The 16,655-nt window shown below is 41.4% G+C and overlaps 1 protein-coding gene across 4 annotated transcripts in view; it reads left to right on the plus strand.

Annotated features, from left to right (window-relative positions):
- The window catches only part of foxp1b (forkhead box P1b), a 248,245-nt gene that overhangs the window by 30,876 nt on the left and 200,714 nt on the right, over window positions 1-16,655 (plus strand). For all 4 annotated transcript variants that reach the window (XM_042339613.1, XM_042339614.1, XM_042339615.1 and 1 more), the window contains exon 2: window positions 6,723-6,849. The gene's annotated coding sequence lies outside the window, so the exon portion shown is untranslated. The remainder of the gene's footprint in view (window positions 1-6,722; window positions 6,850-16,655) is intronic.

A 16,655-nucleotide genomic window follows, 5' to 3' on the forward strand; every position in this document is an offset into this window, starting at 1 on the left:
ATTTGCACTCCCCCAGCCCCCCCCCACCCCCCACCCGCAAGCTATGCTCCTTCACTGCTGCTGCAGCTTAGCTTGACTCACTAACTACAGATCACGAATTGATCTGGCTCGCTGGATGTATTCACTGCCCGCCCAGCCATTTGGCAGGTGGTGCTGTAACGCAATTTTGTTACGGTTAGCATTAAAGGCTATTAAGGTTATTAGTAGAAGTAAATGAGGCTACTTATTGTGCACAATAATTTAGCTAAGAAGATATGATTATGCCACTGAACCAGATTATGCGTGCGCAGTGTATTGTTAATGTCGCTCGTTTTTTTTTAAGAAGTTGCAGATGGAAAATCCCCCCCCCCCAATTTTCATCCCCTCCTGTCCTGAAGGTGACTCAAGCTGTGGTAGAGTATCACAGGTGCCTTGCAATCCTCTGGTACTCAGCTCAACTACTGTCGGTATTCTTTAATGTGTGAATCTTGTGAATGTCATTCTAAAACGATAAACCCAACAATAGTAACAATAATCCTTACATTTGGTATAGCGCTTTATCACGTCTTCGAGACGTCTCAAAGCACTTCACAGGATTCACTGTAAAGTGAATTCACTATATATTTTGTGGGCGAAACGCGGCAGCCAATTGCGCACAGCAATGTCCCATAAACAGTCGTGGATTGAGTGACCAATTTATTATCTTTTTTTTGTGTCAATCCTGACATCTCACACAGATATGGGCTTTCCAGGAGATTTCTCAAGTAGACGGTCTGATACTGGAGCGCCTGTGCCAGCTTTAGCCAGCATTCGTTGTGTAAAAAATGGCTAATATTTTGTAATATTCATTTTTTAAAAAAATATAATTTACTACCCTCACATTTGTATTCACAAAGTGGATAGCTTATCGCAGCTTCTCCAAGGTGTTGTTGACTTCATGTCAGGACCCTAGGGGTCCAATATTCCCCCTGATCTTAACCTATAGGGTCATTTTGTCTGAAAATGTCACAGATTTTCACAGAAACTATGAAAACTTCCGTAATTCAATCCTCACTCGGAAGCTGGTTCCTTTTCAGAGCTGCAGAAAAACAAACCGGTTGCAGGCTTAAGACTTTGTCGCAGTTCTTAAAAAGAACCGGCTTCAAATTAAGCTTGAATTTAGGAATCTTCTACAATTCTATGGAATCAGAAATCTTAAATTTTACAACCAGCCTTACAGGAGAAGGTAGAATTTGTAGAATTTCAGAGCTAATAGCCGATTTACTGCTTTCGGCCGCAAAATATACAGTTACTACACTTTACAGTGTATCCTGTGAAGCGCTTTGAGACGTCTCGAAGATGTGATAAGACACTATATCAAATACAAGGATTATTATTATTATCGCTGGAACTATCTATTGGTCCTTTATGAGTTGGATCAAGCCAATAGATCTCTATTGGATATTAGAAATCCCTTGAAAGAGAACTAATGGCAGATAATGTCAAAAGAATTCTCCATGCCACTATTGCACAACAATATTCCCAGCAGTTGATGGACGAAGCAACACCAGTTTCTTGAAGCAATGCTGGGGATAGCTGTTGATTTTATCTTTGGGGATTATTCTGTGTTTGTTAGCGAATGTATTGACTGGCGTGCACGCTTTTACTGGGGTTTTCCACTTTAAACACGCACAAGCAAAGTCTGCAAATTGATCAAACAATGGAGAACAACGCACTTTTTGTTCTTTCTTATAACCTGGTTTTCAAAACATAATATTTACTTCATGCTGCATCGTTGATCTTGCACTTCAAATGTTCTCAAGGTTTGTGGCTGAGCAAAGCTGTTATATTACTGTGAAAAGACACTTTACACCCACAGGTAAGGTGATTCATCCCTCAGTTGTTGCAGCAGTGATGGAAATTATATTTGCTTTAAATCTTTTCTTTTTTTCTGTCCTTTGATAGTCAGTCTCCCACTTGCAGTTTGATAAATCTACTCAGACTTTTATACGGCAGATCTTAAAACGGGACGCTATCTAACTTTTACTCATGTCCCAGGTTCTGCCTTTAATGTGTGCTGAGTTAGCTGATCTCAGTGGATGTGCTAAGATTGACTTCAGTGCCCTGAGTTGCACAGGGGCAGCCAGGGGTTGCTGCTCCTGATCGCTAACCTCTCTGCCTCCACCCTCTGGAACTCCATCCCGCAATCCCTCCGTCTCGTGCCCCTCCCTTGCCTCCGTCAAGACCTGTCTCAAGACCCTCCTCTTCGACCGTGCCTTTGGTCTCCCTCCTTCCCGCCACTCCCTGCCCTCCACCCCATCTGATCCCAACCACCATCTCGGGTGCGGATCCCTGACTGTCCAGCGCCTAGGGACGTCCTCCTGACGTGAAAGGCCCCATGCAAAGGTAATTTGTTGTTGTTGCTGTGGAGGTGCTTGTGACTGGACATCGGGTAAGGACAGCATCGGGTTCTTCTGAGATGAATTCAAGGTCAGGTACGCTGCCAACACTCACACATGACTAATGATCATTTGAAAGAGTGTACGGGGGATGTTCTGTACATGGCTATTCCCAGTTGGGGAGGGGGCAGGAAAAAGGAATTAAGAAGGCTCAGGAGAGGGGGGGATAAGGAGAAAAGGGGGAATAAACAAACTGCCATACAGAGCAGTTAGTGGCTAAGCAAGTAAAAAAAAAGCAATTGTGGCATTAATCTGTAGCTAACAAAGGATGAAAATCCTGCCTTCATCACTCAATAATTAGAATTTTGCAGAAAGGAAGTACACATATAGTGACGTCTTGTCAAACAGAACAAGTTTAAAAATCTATTTCTTAGCAGCTAGCTATTCATGAGACACCGTATGTTATCTGGATGTTTTGTTCAACACAGGTAGTTGCTGTATGTGACTTGGTTAACCCATGCAGCTTTCCTTGATTTTGCTCTGCTAGGTTTGGATACCTTTAAGCACTTCTTCCTATTATCTAGAGATTTGGGGATTTAGGAATATAGGAACTTGTTTCCACAGGATTCAAGCATGATATTAAAACTGAGAGTTTTAAGTTATTCGCCATCAAAACCACAGTCATTCCACCTTACAGCAAATTACTGTGAAGTAGTTTGAGACATCCAATGTGAAAAGTGTTGTATCAAATGCAAGGAGTATTATTTATTTAATAATATTCCTATTATTATTGTTTCATAGAAATGATCAGGTGCATTGATGAGTTTGAAGATATTAACTGTAATTAGTTCTTTTCCTCTTCACCCCGCTTTTTGTGGGTCAGCTGGATGTCTGATACATGAGGAATACCCATCACCATGCTTAAGCATCCAAACCAGACTGATCGTTCCACAAATATATGCCACTTGTGTCTGGAATGAAATGTACTCTCCCCCTCTCGCCCTCCCCGGGAATTATTAGGCCCAAGTTGACAAGAGACAGTTTTGGGACTGCAGGGTGTGGGTTGGGGTTACTGCTGGAGTTTTAACCTTCGATATTCTATTGGTTATTATCATCTCGAATCAGTGAGTGCTGTGTCCCGATTTACCTTTGCTCTGTCACCACAGTGCAGACCAATCCGTTCACAATGTGGGCTCACAGGTGACTTTCATTTGAACCCATAAATAATCTCTTGGAAGTGGTAATCTGTCTGTAACAAAGTAATTATTCATGGTTTACTGTGGAATGTTGACAATAAACACCCAAGATGAATGAGACAGGAGCTAGTTACTTTCAGTGACGTATCTCCCAAGCTCATAAAACTGTCCTACCCATATATGAGTTTAGTGACTTCAAGGCTGGCGCCTCTCTCTCTCTCTCTCTCTCTCTCGTGTGCTAGAGTTCTGTGCACGCAGTAAATAGTTTTGCTTTTAGTTTCTTGTGAAATCTGACCTTCATGTGGCAGGCTCCTCCTTTCGTTCGGAACTTTTTAAAATTAGCCACAGTATTCAGGAAAGAAACACACTTTTTCCACAACGTTAGGATTACAATTTCTAGCCGGTAACCTTGTCTGTTATTTTGAGAAAGGTGAGCAAGGTTCTCTTATAGGCTACGTGGGGGACATTCGAGCGGAGGTTTGATCAGGAAGGTCACCTTTTCTTTTCCACTTATAACAGAAGCCTCACTTGTCCCATCGCTGTCAGGGTAAGAAGTTGTTCAATCAACTGTGATGGTCCAACAATGGGTTCATTTGCATTGTTGTCTTTCAGCTTTCTGTAGAAAACAAATGACTCGATTTCCCTTTGACTCAAAAGTAGTGTCTGGTTCATTTTGGTTTGTGTTTGTTGTGTGTCAGCCTGGCTCACTGGTAGCACTCTCGCCTCTGAGTCAGAAGGCTGTAGATTCAAATTCCATGTCGGGACTTGTAATCACACGTCTAGGCTGACACTCCAATGGAGTGCTGGGGGGTGGGTGTTGCATTGTGAGAGGTGCCGCCCTTTGGATGAAACGTTAAACTGAGGTCCCATCTGCCTGTTCAGGTGGGCGTTGAAGATCTAACGGCCTATTTGAAAAGTGAAGGGAGTTTCTCCCGGTGTTCTGGCCAAAAAATCCCCGAATAACTCAACTCACTCCATGGCTGTTTGTGGCCAAATCGCTGTACACAAATTGGCTGTGGTGTTTGCCCACAAAATGCAGTCATTTATTCCACTGTACAGTGTATCCTGTGAAGTTCTTTGAGACGTTTCGATGACTTGATAAGGGTTATATCAAATGCAACGATTATTATTATTATTAATTTACCGTTAGTTAATCTGCGTCAAAACCCACGGAACAGTGGTACAGAGCTTTCACTAATCATTGTGAGCAATGGGAAAATCATCTGTGACATACAGTATATGCTCATTTTACAGCGAGCTCAAAGGCAAAGTGACAAATTGTGCTGGTGTAAATACAATACAAAATTACGTTTGTAGAGTGCCTTTCGCGTCGGGAGGACATCCCAAATGTGTGAATGTCTCAAATCCGAGGATTCTCCTCAATCTTTAGTCCCCCACACCCACCCTACCAGCACTGCCCAACATGTGCAGCAAATGGTCATATGATACTGCACAACCCTCATCCAAGTTAAAACACAGAGATCTTGTGTAACAGGCAGATTCACGTTCAGTTTGAATCAATGTGATCGCTTTGAACTGACAAATGGGGTATACTGTAGTAGCTGAAACTATTTTGATTCTTTTAAGCTTTGGTCAGTTCTGAATTTAGTCTGGATTTACTCCCAGTGTCTTTAAATATTGCCATAAACCTGTTGGTTGATTATACTGTAAGTCTGCGTGGACATTTTTGACTGAATCCATGGCAGAAAGAGACAAGCTATCAGGAGTGCCTTATCAATGGCTTTCGAAAGCAAACATTCTGGTAGGAATGTGCCACTGGTGGAAATTTAGCATTCAGTAAATGGTGTTACAGTTGAATTCCACACTCATAAATTACGACAAGTTGGTTCGGCTGTTCTGTGGTTTGTTGTGTCTGGTTTGGTTCCTACTTTGAACGTTACAGTTGCACTTGGTCATTTTAAGGCTTGTTTTCACAGTCTGGCCATACCAGTAGGATCCCTGTACGCTGCAGGGGAACAGACAAAGCAAAGTGAAAGCCATGAACAACTGTTATCAACAAGCAATGGTTTAAAATACGTACATCAACCAGACTCGTACTGCTGTTAATATCTTCTTCGCAGTTGTTTTAAAAATGTGCAGAAATCCACTTTGAAAGTTTTGCCATGTGTCTTTTTAAGACATGTGGCCTTGATATTCGACTTCCCTGCCCCCCAAAAAAAAGCTAGCGTCATCCCTCCTGCTCTTAAAGGGATGACTGATAAGTAGAATAAACAAGATAAAGGCGGCTGTTTGAGGGACAAAGAATTTTCAGATGGAAGACTGTCTTTTAGTGTGTACAGCCTGGAAATTTAGCTGGTTTAGAAAAAGAGGCGTAGTGGTGGTGGGAAACAGTGGTAAGACTTTTTTTTAAAATGTATTCCATCAGGGAGTTGTAGATAATAATAGAAATGACAGGTATGGAAAATCTTCAGGCTGCCTGGTTGCTTCAGTAATGAAATTGCACAATCAATTTGAACAGTGGGCGAGCTTTTGCAAGGCAACCTTGTTGTAGGACCCTACCTGCTTACATATCAACCGTGGAATGTAGCTTCGGTGACACTTTGAGGAGACAGATAAATAGTCCTTGTTTACCACATTCAGACAAGAGAATACACAAAGGATTAATTTTCAGTGAGCTATATCATCGGGGAGGTACAATCATACCTCAGAATGATGTGCAATTCCACATTACAGACAGTTCTGGTTATTTATAGTACGGTCGACATCAGAGATCTGGATAAAATACTTCCCCCCCCTCCCCCCCCCCCCCCCACACACACACTTCTTGCATTGTCACTTATCCATCTGGAATGGATGTCCAAACTGAAAGTTTAAATTCGTGCACAAATGATGAGTAGAATGACATTTGAAAATAAAAAAAAGGCAACAGTAGTCGTTTTTTTTGGAGCGCCCACACATTTTATTTATTTGCATTTTGAGTCTACTTTGATGTCAGAAAGATAATGTGTTCTTTATGTTCCAGGAAAATGATAAATGTTTATTTCCTCCGCTCTGCATAGGTATTTTCCCTCCCTCCCGCCCCCCCCCCCCCAACCCTCCTACCTCAGACCTTATATTTTACATTAAAATGCAGCTGTTGCTCAGAAGTTGCATTTCAAGATAATTCTCGCCGAACCTTAACAATAACATGGATTTTGTTCTGTTTCAGTGTCCTGACTGACTGCTTCCACCTTATGAATCGTTTACGATGGTGACATTATCATCGAAAGGGTTGGATCCCAAATTGTGATTTGATGGAATTGAAATCTACGTCTTGCGAGGAAGGAACGAAGAAGGTAGGTTACACAATGTACAAAATGTGTGTGGGGGTGGGAGATCGATGATGAGGGCGGGCGGCGGGTGTTTTCGGGGAAGTGGTGATGATGGAAGCAATGGTATCAAATTCTTGGAAATAAAAATAATCACATTACCCACAATTTCCACTCTTTTAGTATATAACGCTACAATGTACAAACTTTTAATTTTACCAGTTATAACATAGCTAACCAGAGATGTGTGAATCAGTCCTCTCCGCCCCACGGTGAATGAGTTCTTGAATCTTGCAAATGTCGATGTGGTTTTTGGGACAGTATTTTAGTTCAAATTGTGCATTTCTCGCGTGTTGTCACTAGATGTCTCTGCCACACTTTATTTGCAAGGCACACTAGCGGCATCTAGTGCTGGCCTCTCTGAAATCTGGAACATGAGCATTGCTAAGTGGCCGGTGAAAAGAGAATTGCAGGCTTCTTGTATTGTGGTTCTGTTGCAGACACCGGCACCTGGTTTCAACCAGGTCACTACTGATTATACAGCCCAGTTATTACTCTACTACAACAACAACAACATCATCAACAAATTAGACTTGTCTCGCGCCCTCCACGTCAGAAAGACGTCCCAGGGCACTGGACAGTCAGGGTTTTTTGGACCCTAACTGGGTGTTGGGTTCAAGAGGGGTGGAGGCAGTGGAGGTGGTAGTGTGGCCAAAGGCACGGTCGAAGAGGAAGGTCTATGGCCGGGGCTTGAAAGAGGCAAGAGAAGGGCTGAGGCGGAAGGATTGTAGGATAGAGTTCTCTAGTAGAGTTTTCACATACATACTTATCACACTAACTGGTGCCTTGGATAGCGATGATATTTTAATAGTAATGAGTGGATTGCCTTGTTGGCTCTTAATTACAATTAAAGATTGCCTAAGGGCTTCAAAACCTTTCAGTTTAAAATGTTTCCTTTTTTTGCTTCAATGTGAATCCAAAGCCAGGTGAAACTTCTCCTGAGAGATGGCCTCACACTTTACTTCTAAGCAATCGATTTACACTGCAATCCTTGAAGGGAGTGTGAGCCCCTTCCTTCCTTTGGCACATTGAAAATTATCGATGTTTAATTCTGCCTCAGATTCTGTCCAGATTCCCGTTAATGTTTTACTTTAATGAAAATCGTGCAAAGGTCCTGATTATTATTATTAGCCCCTAAAATTCTCGGGGCAGTTAATGCCCTGCCCACCTTCAAGGAATTGCTTTCATTGCAGAGTGTGAATTGCTTGGAAGATAAAACCTGAAACTGAGTTTGTTTCGACAACAGAATGGTGCGGTCATACTTTGGTATGAATTTCAGCAGTGCGAATGTTCTGCACTTTGTGGTTACTGTGCCATTTGCGAGCAGGATATTAAAGTGTTAAAAATTGTTTACACACTCCAGTCTCCAGTGGTAAACAATAAGTCACTGTGTAACTGTGTTGTTTTGGATGGTACAGCACAACCTTTGTAAATGCAGCTCATGCAATGAATTGCACAACAATACGATCAGGGTGTTGCTAAATATTCTCATTGTGGAAATTGTTTCCAGAAGTTATTTTGCCGCCCCCCCCCCCTTATTTCTTTTGTCAACATAAACAGATTGTGTAAGAATGTTAAACTGATAGAGCATTGAACTCTGTGTTAGGGTTCTGTTTTTGTATCCTGGATTTCAATTTAATTTGGGTTCAGCTGAACACAAGACTTTGCAAAGGGCAAGATTCTTGACACTTGACTCAGTTGAAAATTGGCGTGAACTGTGATGAACATAAGAGTTGGTGATGGAGGAAGAGGAGAAAATGTTAAAGTGGTCTCAACTGATATGTCTCTTGTTGGCCAATATATGGACCAGTGATGGTATGAGTTCTGAAGAAGCCTGCAGTCCAGGTGAACCTTGCTGCCTAATAATCCCTGTTGTAGATACAACCTTTTTCCCAACAATGAATTGAAACATTATCTGACTGTTCAGTTTTGTCAAGATCTCGGGGAGCAATCTCGATCGGTTAGTTGATCGATTCGGAATGCTTTGCATTTGGAACACTGTGTGCAGGTGTCGTCACGTTTTCCAGGTGAATAAAGTCTGTGTCGTATTTGAAAACCAGTCCTCCCCGCTTGTTAATTACATAATTAACACCTGCACATATGTTTTCACACGTGGTTAATGCATAGCTCAGCACATATTATACCTGAGATTCTACTTGAGGGTGCACAATAGAGCATAATGTATCAAAATATCAATAAAACCTCGTAATACACTATTATATTGGTCGGGTGCCTCAAGGATTATTATTTTTGGAGAGGGACCTTGAACAATGTTTAATTCAATGTTTAAAAAAAGGGCAATTCCAGTTTTATAAAAAAATCTGAGCTGATAAATCCTGTTACCTTTACTTTCGTTTTTATCTCATGACGAAAACTTCTGTGAGCTTCGGTGTTTTTTTTATATATTCAACAGACCTGAAAAGCCACACAGGTTATTAGCCTTATGTCCTCATGAAACTCCTCAGTGGTGTCTGGTTGATTTGTTTGCTGCTGTTTAGGCCCTTTGCTTTTTAACTGCATATTATCCGGGGAAAAAGTGAATCGCCAAAACCTCAGCTTCCTTGTTGTGTCCTTCGGTAACAACTTGCACTTCATATGGCGTCTTTCACTTAAGTTGAACATCTCCAAATGCTTTTCAGATACAATGGGGTGGGAACAGAGAGGGGAGGTAAAACATAGGCAACGGTTTTGTAATGATCACAGGAACAGGTCTTTGAAAGAAAGCCGTACTGGTAATTAATAAATAGGGCAACTTTTTTGCCATGCTTTAAAGGAGCATAGAATATTTTATATTTGATGATTTTTAAAAAATAATAATTGCTGTTTTCCCTCATCCTGCTAATGGCTAATTAATTGTGTTTGTAGCACAATTTGATCAAACTCTAATTTGAATGCAATTAGGATAGTGTTTTTCTGATCTGTTGGATCCCATCGGGCTTGCCACTCTTCAAGGATAAGAATAGTGACAGATATGATGGTGTAACTGGGTCAGGCTGTATTTGGGGAGGATCGCGCAGCTCAGTGCTGGAAACTCCTATCAAAAACAATGTGGCCATTCAGGAGTGGTTTCCTGGATATCCCCAAGTCTCACTGTGAGTCTTCCTCGTACCACGTGTGAATTAATACAGAACTTGAACTTTAACTGGAATGTTAAAAAAAATCCACTTTTCATTACTCGTTTCACGAAGATGACTTCATTAAGATGGCTATCTGTTTTCAAAAGCTATTAGCTAAAAGTCTACCTCAAACCATGCTTATAGTCATCATCACCATAAAACATGCCAAGATGTGAAGGGCAAGTTGTTGGTTATTGTTGTTGGCTTTCACTTTATGTGATAATTTTGGGGAGACTGGAAGGAGGAAAAGCGGATTGTTAAAATGATTCCATTCAAAGAGGGAATTGTAAACCTGTGATTTCTTCCCTATTGTAGTTGGGGTTGTCCTGGGTCACTTTAAACCAACAAGCAGCCAAATGTTCAGGAAATTTGTTGATTGTATTAGTAGATGTGTGCCTCGCAGTACACAGGGCAAATCAGGATCTGTTGTACTCCATACTTGGGTACAGTGTTGAGTGGAGCACATGCCGAGTATCATATTCAGTACAATAGCTCAAAGCATCTTAGGCAGAGGTCCTAGACCGCAAGTCACGTTTGTTAGAAGAATTGTCTATTATTTTCAGCTTAATTTAAACATCACTGAACAAATGCAAACCACTGTCAGCCTTGTCTGAAGCCCGGCTTTTGTGGTCAGTGCTGGCTTACTAATTTATTGTACTGTGGCGTATTACATCGTTTGTAAAACATTTGAGGCACAGTATTTGCCAATTTTGATTTGTCACATCGACTTTGATTAAAATAGTTTCCAACTGCTGCTTCTCCTAAAACAAAATTAAATCTATCAAAGTAAAAAAACTGATTGGGTGCCCCTAAAGAGATGGTTTATTTACTAAAGCAGCATGTGTTCAGCGAAGCTGCCACTTAGCATTTGTTAGCTCTTGTGCAGTTCTCAAGGTTTTGCCCTGACTATCACAGCACCTATCTGCAGTTGCACCTTATTTTAACATTTAACATTTACTTCCCTTTCTCATGGGTCCTCTTCCCAGTTCAAGTCGAGTAATTGGCTGAATTTTTTTCCTTGGTCTAGCTGGCCAACTGCCAGCCTGAAACCATTGTCTGAGTTGCTGATGATTGAAATTAACATGACATTTGTGCAGAGGTAATGGAATCCGTTAGTAATTAATTTCATGTCTCTGAGTAAGGTTCCATCATCTACCACCTCCGATCAGCAGGGTGTGGGGGGGGGGGGTCCCAGCAGGCAATGTATTGCAGTGGTTAGCCAAACTCTGTGTCAAATTTTAGTTTTGAAATCTTTTTCAACCAAAAGCTGGTAGTTTATCGTAACAAACGTCGTTCAATTTATTTTTCCAAAATAAGGCGGTGAATTCCAAGTGTATTTATAACATACTAACATTGGATTGAGGCGAATAGGTGGAATCTTGAGTAATAGTCGCACCCAATTCCTCAGTGGTTCCAGCAGCAAAAAACACTTGGGTTTTAAACACCTGGGAGCAGAAGGGGAGAGGAAAAACAAGAGAAGCCACACCTGTTCTGATCAGGGGCATGTCACTGCTGATTTGCCCAGAAATAAATAAATGTATTTATTGTTTAGCCATTTTTGTCATTATATATGTTCTTTATTTAGTGATTAATCAGGGTTTACTTTTCTTTAATTCTATTCACTAGCTTTCACTGGATTCTTGTTGAACTTCAAACCCCTCCCCACCCCTGTCACCCCCCGCCCCCCTAAAGAATATCTCGACAAAAACCCAGAGAATGATATTTGTTGGTGGGTTATTATTTGTTAGTTTATTTTATCGAACAGTGGCGACAGTCAATTTTTTTTAGCAATTCATTTGGTTCATTCTTGTCAAAGTGGAGATGGTTGAGACTCGGTACGTGCATGTGTTTTGGTAAACAGATCATTTGTGAATTCATTTGGAAGTGTGGTTGAATGTGTGTTTACAAGAGAATCTATGTGTGCTTAAACTACTCTAGTCAGCTGGTATAGATAGATGAACCCACTGTGGCTACCAGTGAAAGGCATTGATCTGAGCAATATGCTCATGCATTTGATTTACCTTTTTAACAGAAATTAGTAATAAGTAGAGGTGGGGGTCACTTGAGCGTAATTCTAGTTGTAACTGGATTGTGTTGGAATAAATTAGCTGTTTAAAACCCCATGTTGTAAATTAAGGTTATTTCTGTGTTACAGCGTTGCATTGGTAATTCCACATTACTTCACTGTGTTGCAATAAAGGAGTTTGAAGATCGTTGGCAGAATTCTATTTATTTTGTGTCAGCACTAAAGTGTGGTAATGGTTTTCAGTGGCATCGCAGAGAATTGGTTTCTGTTCCTCTTTTTGCAAAAAGCATAAGGGTTAGAACTCCACACCGAATGCAAGTAACGCCATTTATAGATTGCCGTTACAATTTATTGTAACAGCTTATTCTCTTGCGGCCCTAGGACCACTTTGTTGAGACCACATGAATGTCATCTTAGAACCAAACTTAACTCAATAAAAAGTGACTTGTGCCTGGATGTGTGTGATGTGTGCTGTTTTGCCTTGAAGACAAAATTTCTGCTTTTTACAGAATTCTAGAAAGATTGTGCCAGTCACTAAGGTGGCATTTGGTCATTCGTCCCCCCTGATGTTCTAGTGCTGACTATCCAGTTTCCCATACTAAAACATGGCTCCCTGTTGGCATCACGTCCTGCCCATGGCGATGGTATATAGAAGCATTGCTCGTGTCAGTTCCTGCGTGCTGTGCGTGCGTGCTATCCACAGGAAGTGTATCTCCAACACTTCCTTTGCGTAGGATGTGACGCCAGCTGCTCATTGAGTGCGCGCACAGAATGAAGGAAGTGATGTCAGCATTGACCTGACAGTCTGGCATTCGAACATGTTTCATGCCTCGCTTCTAACGCGGCTACCAAGACATTGGACCCTGTTGACATCAGCCCAGGCCCAAAGAGCCGGATGGTCCGTTTGCACCCTGCACTACACTTGAAGACCTGGAAATCCGCCAAACACCAGCCAGTGTGCTCACTGCGGACACAGACACTCACAGAGAGACGCACACTCACAGAGAGAGAGGCACACACACACACACAGATACATACACAAGATACATACACACCGACACAATCGCGGAAAGAGAGAGAGAAAGATTCAGAGTCACAGACACTCAAAGACAGACACACATACAGCGGAGAGACAGAGAGAGAGACACTCACAAACACACATGTGCACACACAGGAGACAGGAGAGAGACGGACAGACAGACAATCACAACAGCAGGGCCTCGGAGTGGAATGAAGCCCATTTCCCGCTCGTGCCGCACTGTGTGTGCGCATCCAGAGCCGCTCCACCCACAGTAACGTCGTCGGGTAAACAACCGGCAGCAGCAGCGCAGAGACCCGGGGCCGAGCACACTGCAATGTTCCAGGTTTGTAGCGGAGGGGATTGCTTACAGGGGAGGTTGTCGTTTGCAGCGGGTACCGCTGAAGAATTGCAGCCGCACTTTTCAATTGGCCCAGGTGATGAGGCTACTGCATGCTCTTTGTGACTGAGGCACACTGGCAAATTGATTATTAAACCAGGACCACTAAAAATGAGAATTCATTTCAAGTCATGGCCACAGCTAGATTTTCAATTGACAAATCTGGTACTGCAGGGCCCTTTTGTCATAATTTAGACCTAAAACGTAGTACTCCCTGAAAAATTTTAATTGGCAAGATAATTGAAATCATTTTTGATATTGACTGCCAGCTTTGGGGTGTGACAGGTTGTTTTTGGGGGCTGTGCTTCTCACAGAAGGTTTAGAAAAGAGACAATTTTCTAGTTTCTCCCTCTTTGTGAACCAGACTATTGTTTCAAGGCTTAAAACCACAACACTTTCAAAATGATGCTTTCGTAATTGTTAATCAGAATTGTGAAAAGATGACAGGTTTATTCCCTAGCACATTTTTATCTCTGTACATCTTTATCAAGTGAGGAAAATTGATTGGTGGAAGAATGCTCTCAATAAATGACATGTAACTGCTTAATTTTCTTCTACAGATTTGGGGGTCATTTTACATTCACTTGGGGACACGTTCCCCCTTGGATTTGTTGGTGGCATTTTCCATCATACCAATCCTTGCATTTGATGTGATGCCCAATCATGTCATCGATGTCTCAAAGCGCTTCACACGATTTTCCTGTGAAGTGTAGTAACTGTGTACTTGGACGTAAATGTGAAAGGCAGACAACATGCCTAAAACTCACTGGAATTTCTCCCAATCTATTGGTCACCAGATAGAGAGCAAACAAACTTGCGCCCAAATTATATGCCTGTGGGATGCGGCATTGACATTGCAGTTTTCAAATGAAATCCTATCTGATTTAAGCCAAGCTGGATTGATATAAAATCCTTGTCCTGCAATCAGGACATTTTCAGAAATGTGGCTCTTCTCAAATTTAGAACATGCATTTTGTCTATAGACACCAACAATTTCACATCAGCCCACTGGTTAACATTTGATTCTTTTACATCCTGATATAAATTGGAGTAATTGGCACATTGGCACTCATATTGCATTTTCCTATATGTCGATTCAAGCTTATTTGTCCCTCTAATTTGGTACCATTAAAAGATTCCTGGCTGCTTCCTACTTAATGTTGGAAGTAAGTATCTAAAAATGAGTACTGATATGAAGAGCATTGAACCAGGAATAGAAACTAGAAAAAGTAATCCTTGCACTTTCCATGTAGAATGAGCTTCTAGGAGTCTGCTGATAAAAGATCTCTCACAAGGAATTTCTCTGTGGATGGGAGCACATTTGCAGTGATACCATTGATACTGTTAGAATATTTTTTGATGGTCAATGAGGAGGGAAAATCGAGGTTGCACTCTATCTCCCCCCCCCCCCCCCCCGACACTGTTAAATTTACTTGATCGAGTGAGATCAGTATTATTTTTGAGCTCTGATAAAATAAATGTTGTTGCGTCAAATGTTTTTGCCCCCTTTTTTTCCAAATTGCCACAATATTTTTTCTCTAGCTGTGATTCCTACCCAAATCTGACTGGCTTTGTGGTGAATAGCTTTGCCTCCCTATGTTGTGTCCTATGTTGCAGGCACAAACTCCAGCTATTCTATAGCCCTGAGGACAGAACAAGCAAGAGTTTTTTTGCTCTCTGTTCTCTGGGCAAATAAAACTCACTGGGTTGGATTCTCTCCATTCCTCATGCCTCCTATTCTACACCCAGACAATCTGCTGCACATCCACTTAGCGTGTAACACCTAGTATCCCTGAAAGTTTGCATTGGGTATACTGTAGTTGCACTCAAAACCGGCAACAAAATCAGATGACGGTTTGACCTTTCTCTCTTATCCCAACTCGAGTGGCGACCACAAAAAACTCTGTGGCACCATTTCCCCTTTTTCAGAATGATAACATTAACAGAATCTCAATTTTTTAAAAAAAATCCCCAAAACAAAAACTTTCAAACTTATATCAAGCGTCATTTATGTTTTTTTGCTGAAAAGCATTTTTTTTCTCTCTCTTTTGAATGTACGTTTTTTTCTCTCTCTTTTAAATAAAATGAGTGTTTCACCACTGAAATATTAATCTCATCAGTAAAAAAAAATTGCTAACTTATTTGCCAACTTCCACACTCAGTTTTAATTTATGTGGCAACATGCAGCACATTTTGTGAGGCATTAACGCACGAGTGTAGCTGCTGCACTTGCCGTGACACTGCACTCTTTGAAGTTTGCAATCTGTAGTGCAGAAATAGAGCTGAGAGTGACTTCAGCAAAGGGACCCATTGTCGTCTCTGGAAGAAGCTCTGTGTAAGACTTGGCCTGGTAAACACTCCTCAATTTCTGTTTCTTTACAATTGCAAAATGAATTAATTGGCAGAGGCAGGGAAACGGTTGTGAAAATCCCAAATGGTAAACAACTGATTTGCTAATAGGCAGTGGAGCAATGGCAATGTGCTCAGTGAGTTAATGGATAGCGTACTTAACTACAGCTAAGCTCGTGTTGTTTACCTGAAACTAATGCTCAGATGCTCAGTGTTTTTAGCAGCACCGTTGAGAAACCCTGTGTAATGGACCACATGTCAAGCAGAATCCATTAGAGCAGAGTATTGACTTATAGCAGTTAGTGCATTGGATAAACTCATCAATATGATATGATTTTTTTTAGCCCATCTGGACAATGCGGTGACACCTTTAGGCAATGGATTAGTTTGGTTCGAGCTACCGATCAACAGTAAAACAATACTTGATGAATAAAGAAGTTGGCAATAAGGGGAAAAAGCTTCAGAAATTACCAGGGAAACATATTGAGGAAGTGAGATCGTGTTGGCTGAATGATGCTGTTGTGTAGAAAAAAAACATTGTGTTTGTTCAGTATCGATTTCTCCTCTCCTAAATCTAGAAGAAATAAATAATAATAATAATACTTGCATTTGTCAAGACGTTTCAAAGCACTTCATCGCATGTTCTGTAAAGTGAATTGACTGGGTACTTTGTGGGCAAAACACTGCAGCCACTTTGTGCACAGCAATGCCCCCAAACTGCCACGAATGACCAATTTTATTTTGGGGGGGATTGTTGGCCAGGACACCTGGAGAAACTCCCTTCTCTTTTCGAATAATGCAGTGGGATTGTTAACATCTACCTGAACAGGCAGACGGGACCTCAGTTCGTCTCCTCCAAAGGAT

This window comes from Callorhinchus milii, unplaced genomic scaffold, assembly GCF_018977255.1.
Source record: "Callorhinchus milii isolate IMCB2004 unplaced genomic scaffold, IMCB_Cmil_1.0 Scaffold12, whole genome shotgun sequence".
In the NCBI taxonomy this organism is placed as follows: Eukaryota; Metazoa; Chordata; class Chondrichthyes; order Chimaeriformes; family Callorhinchidae; genus Callorhinchus; species Callorhinchus milii.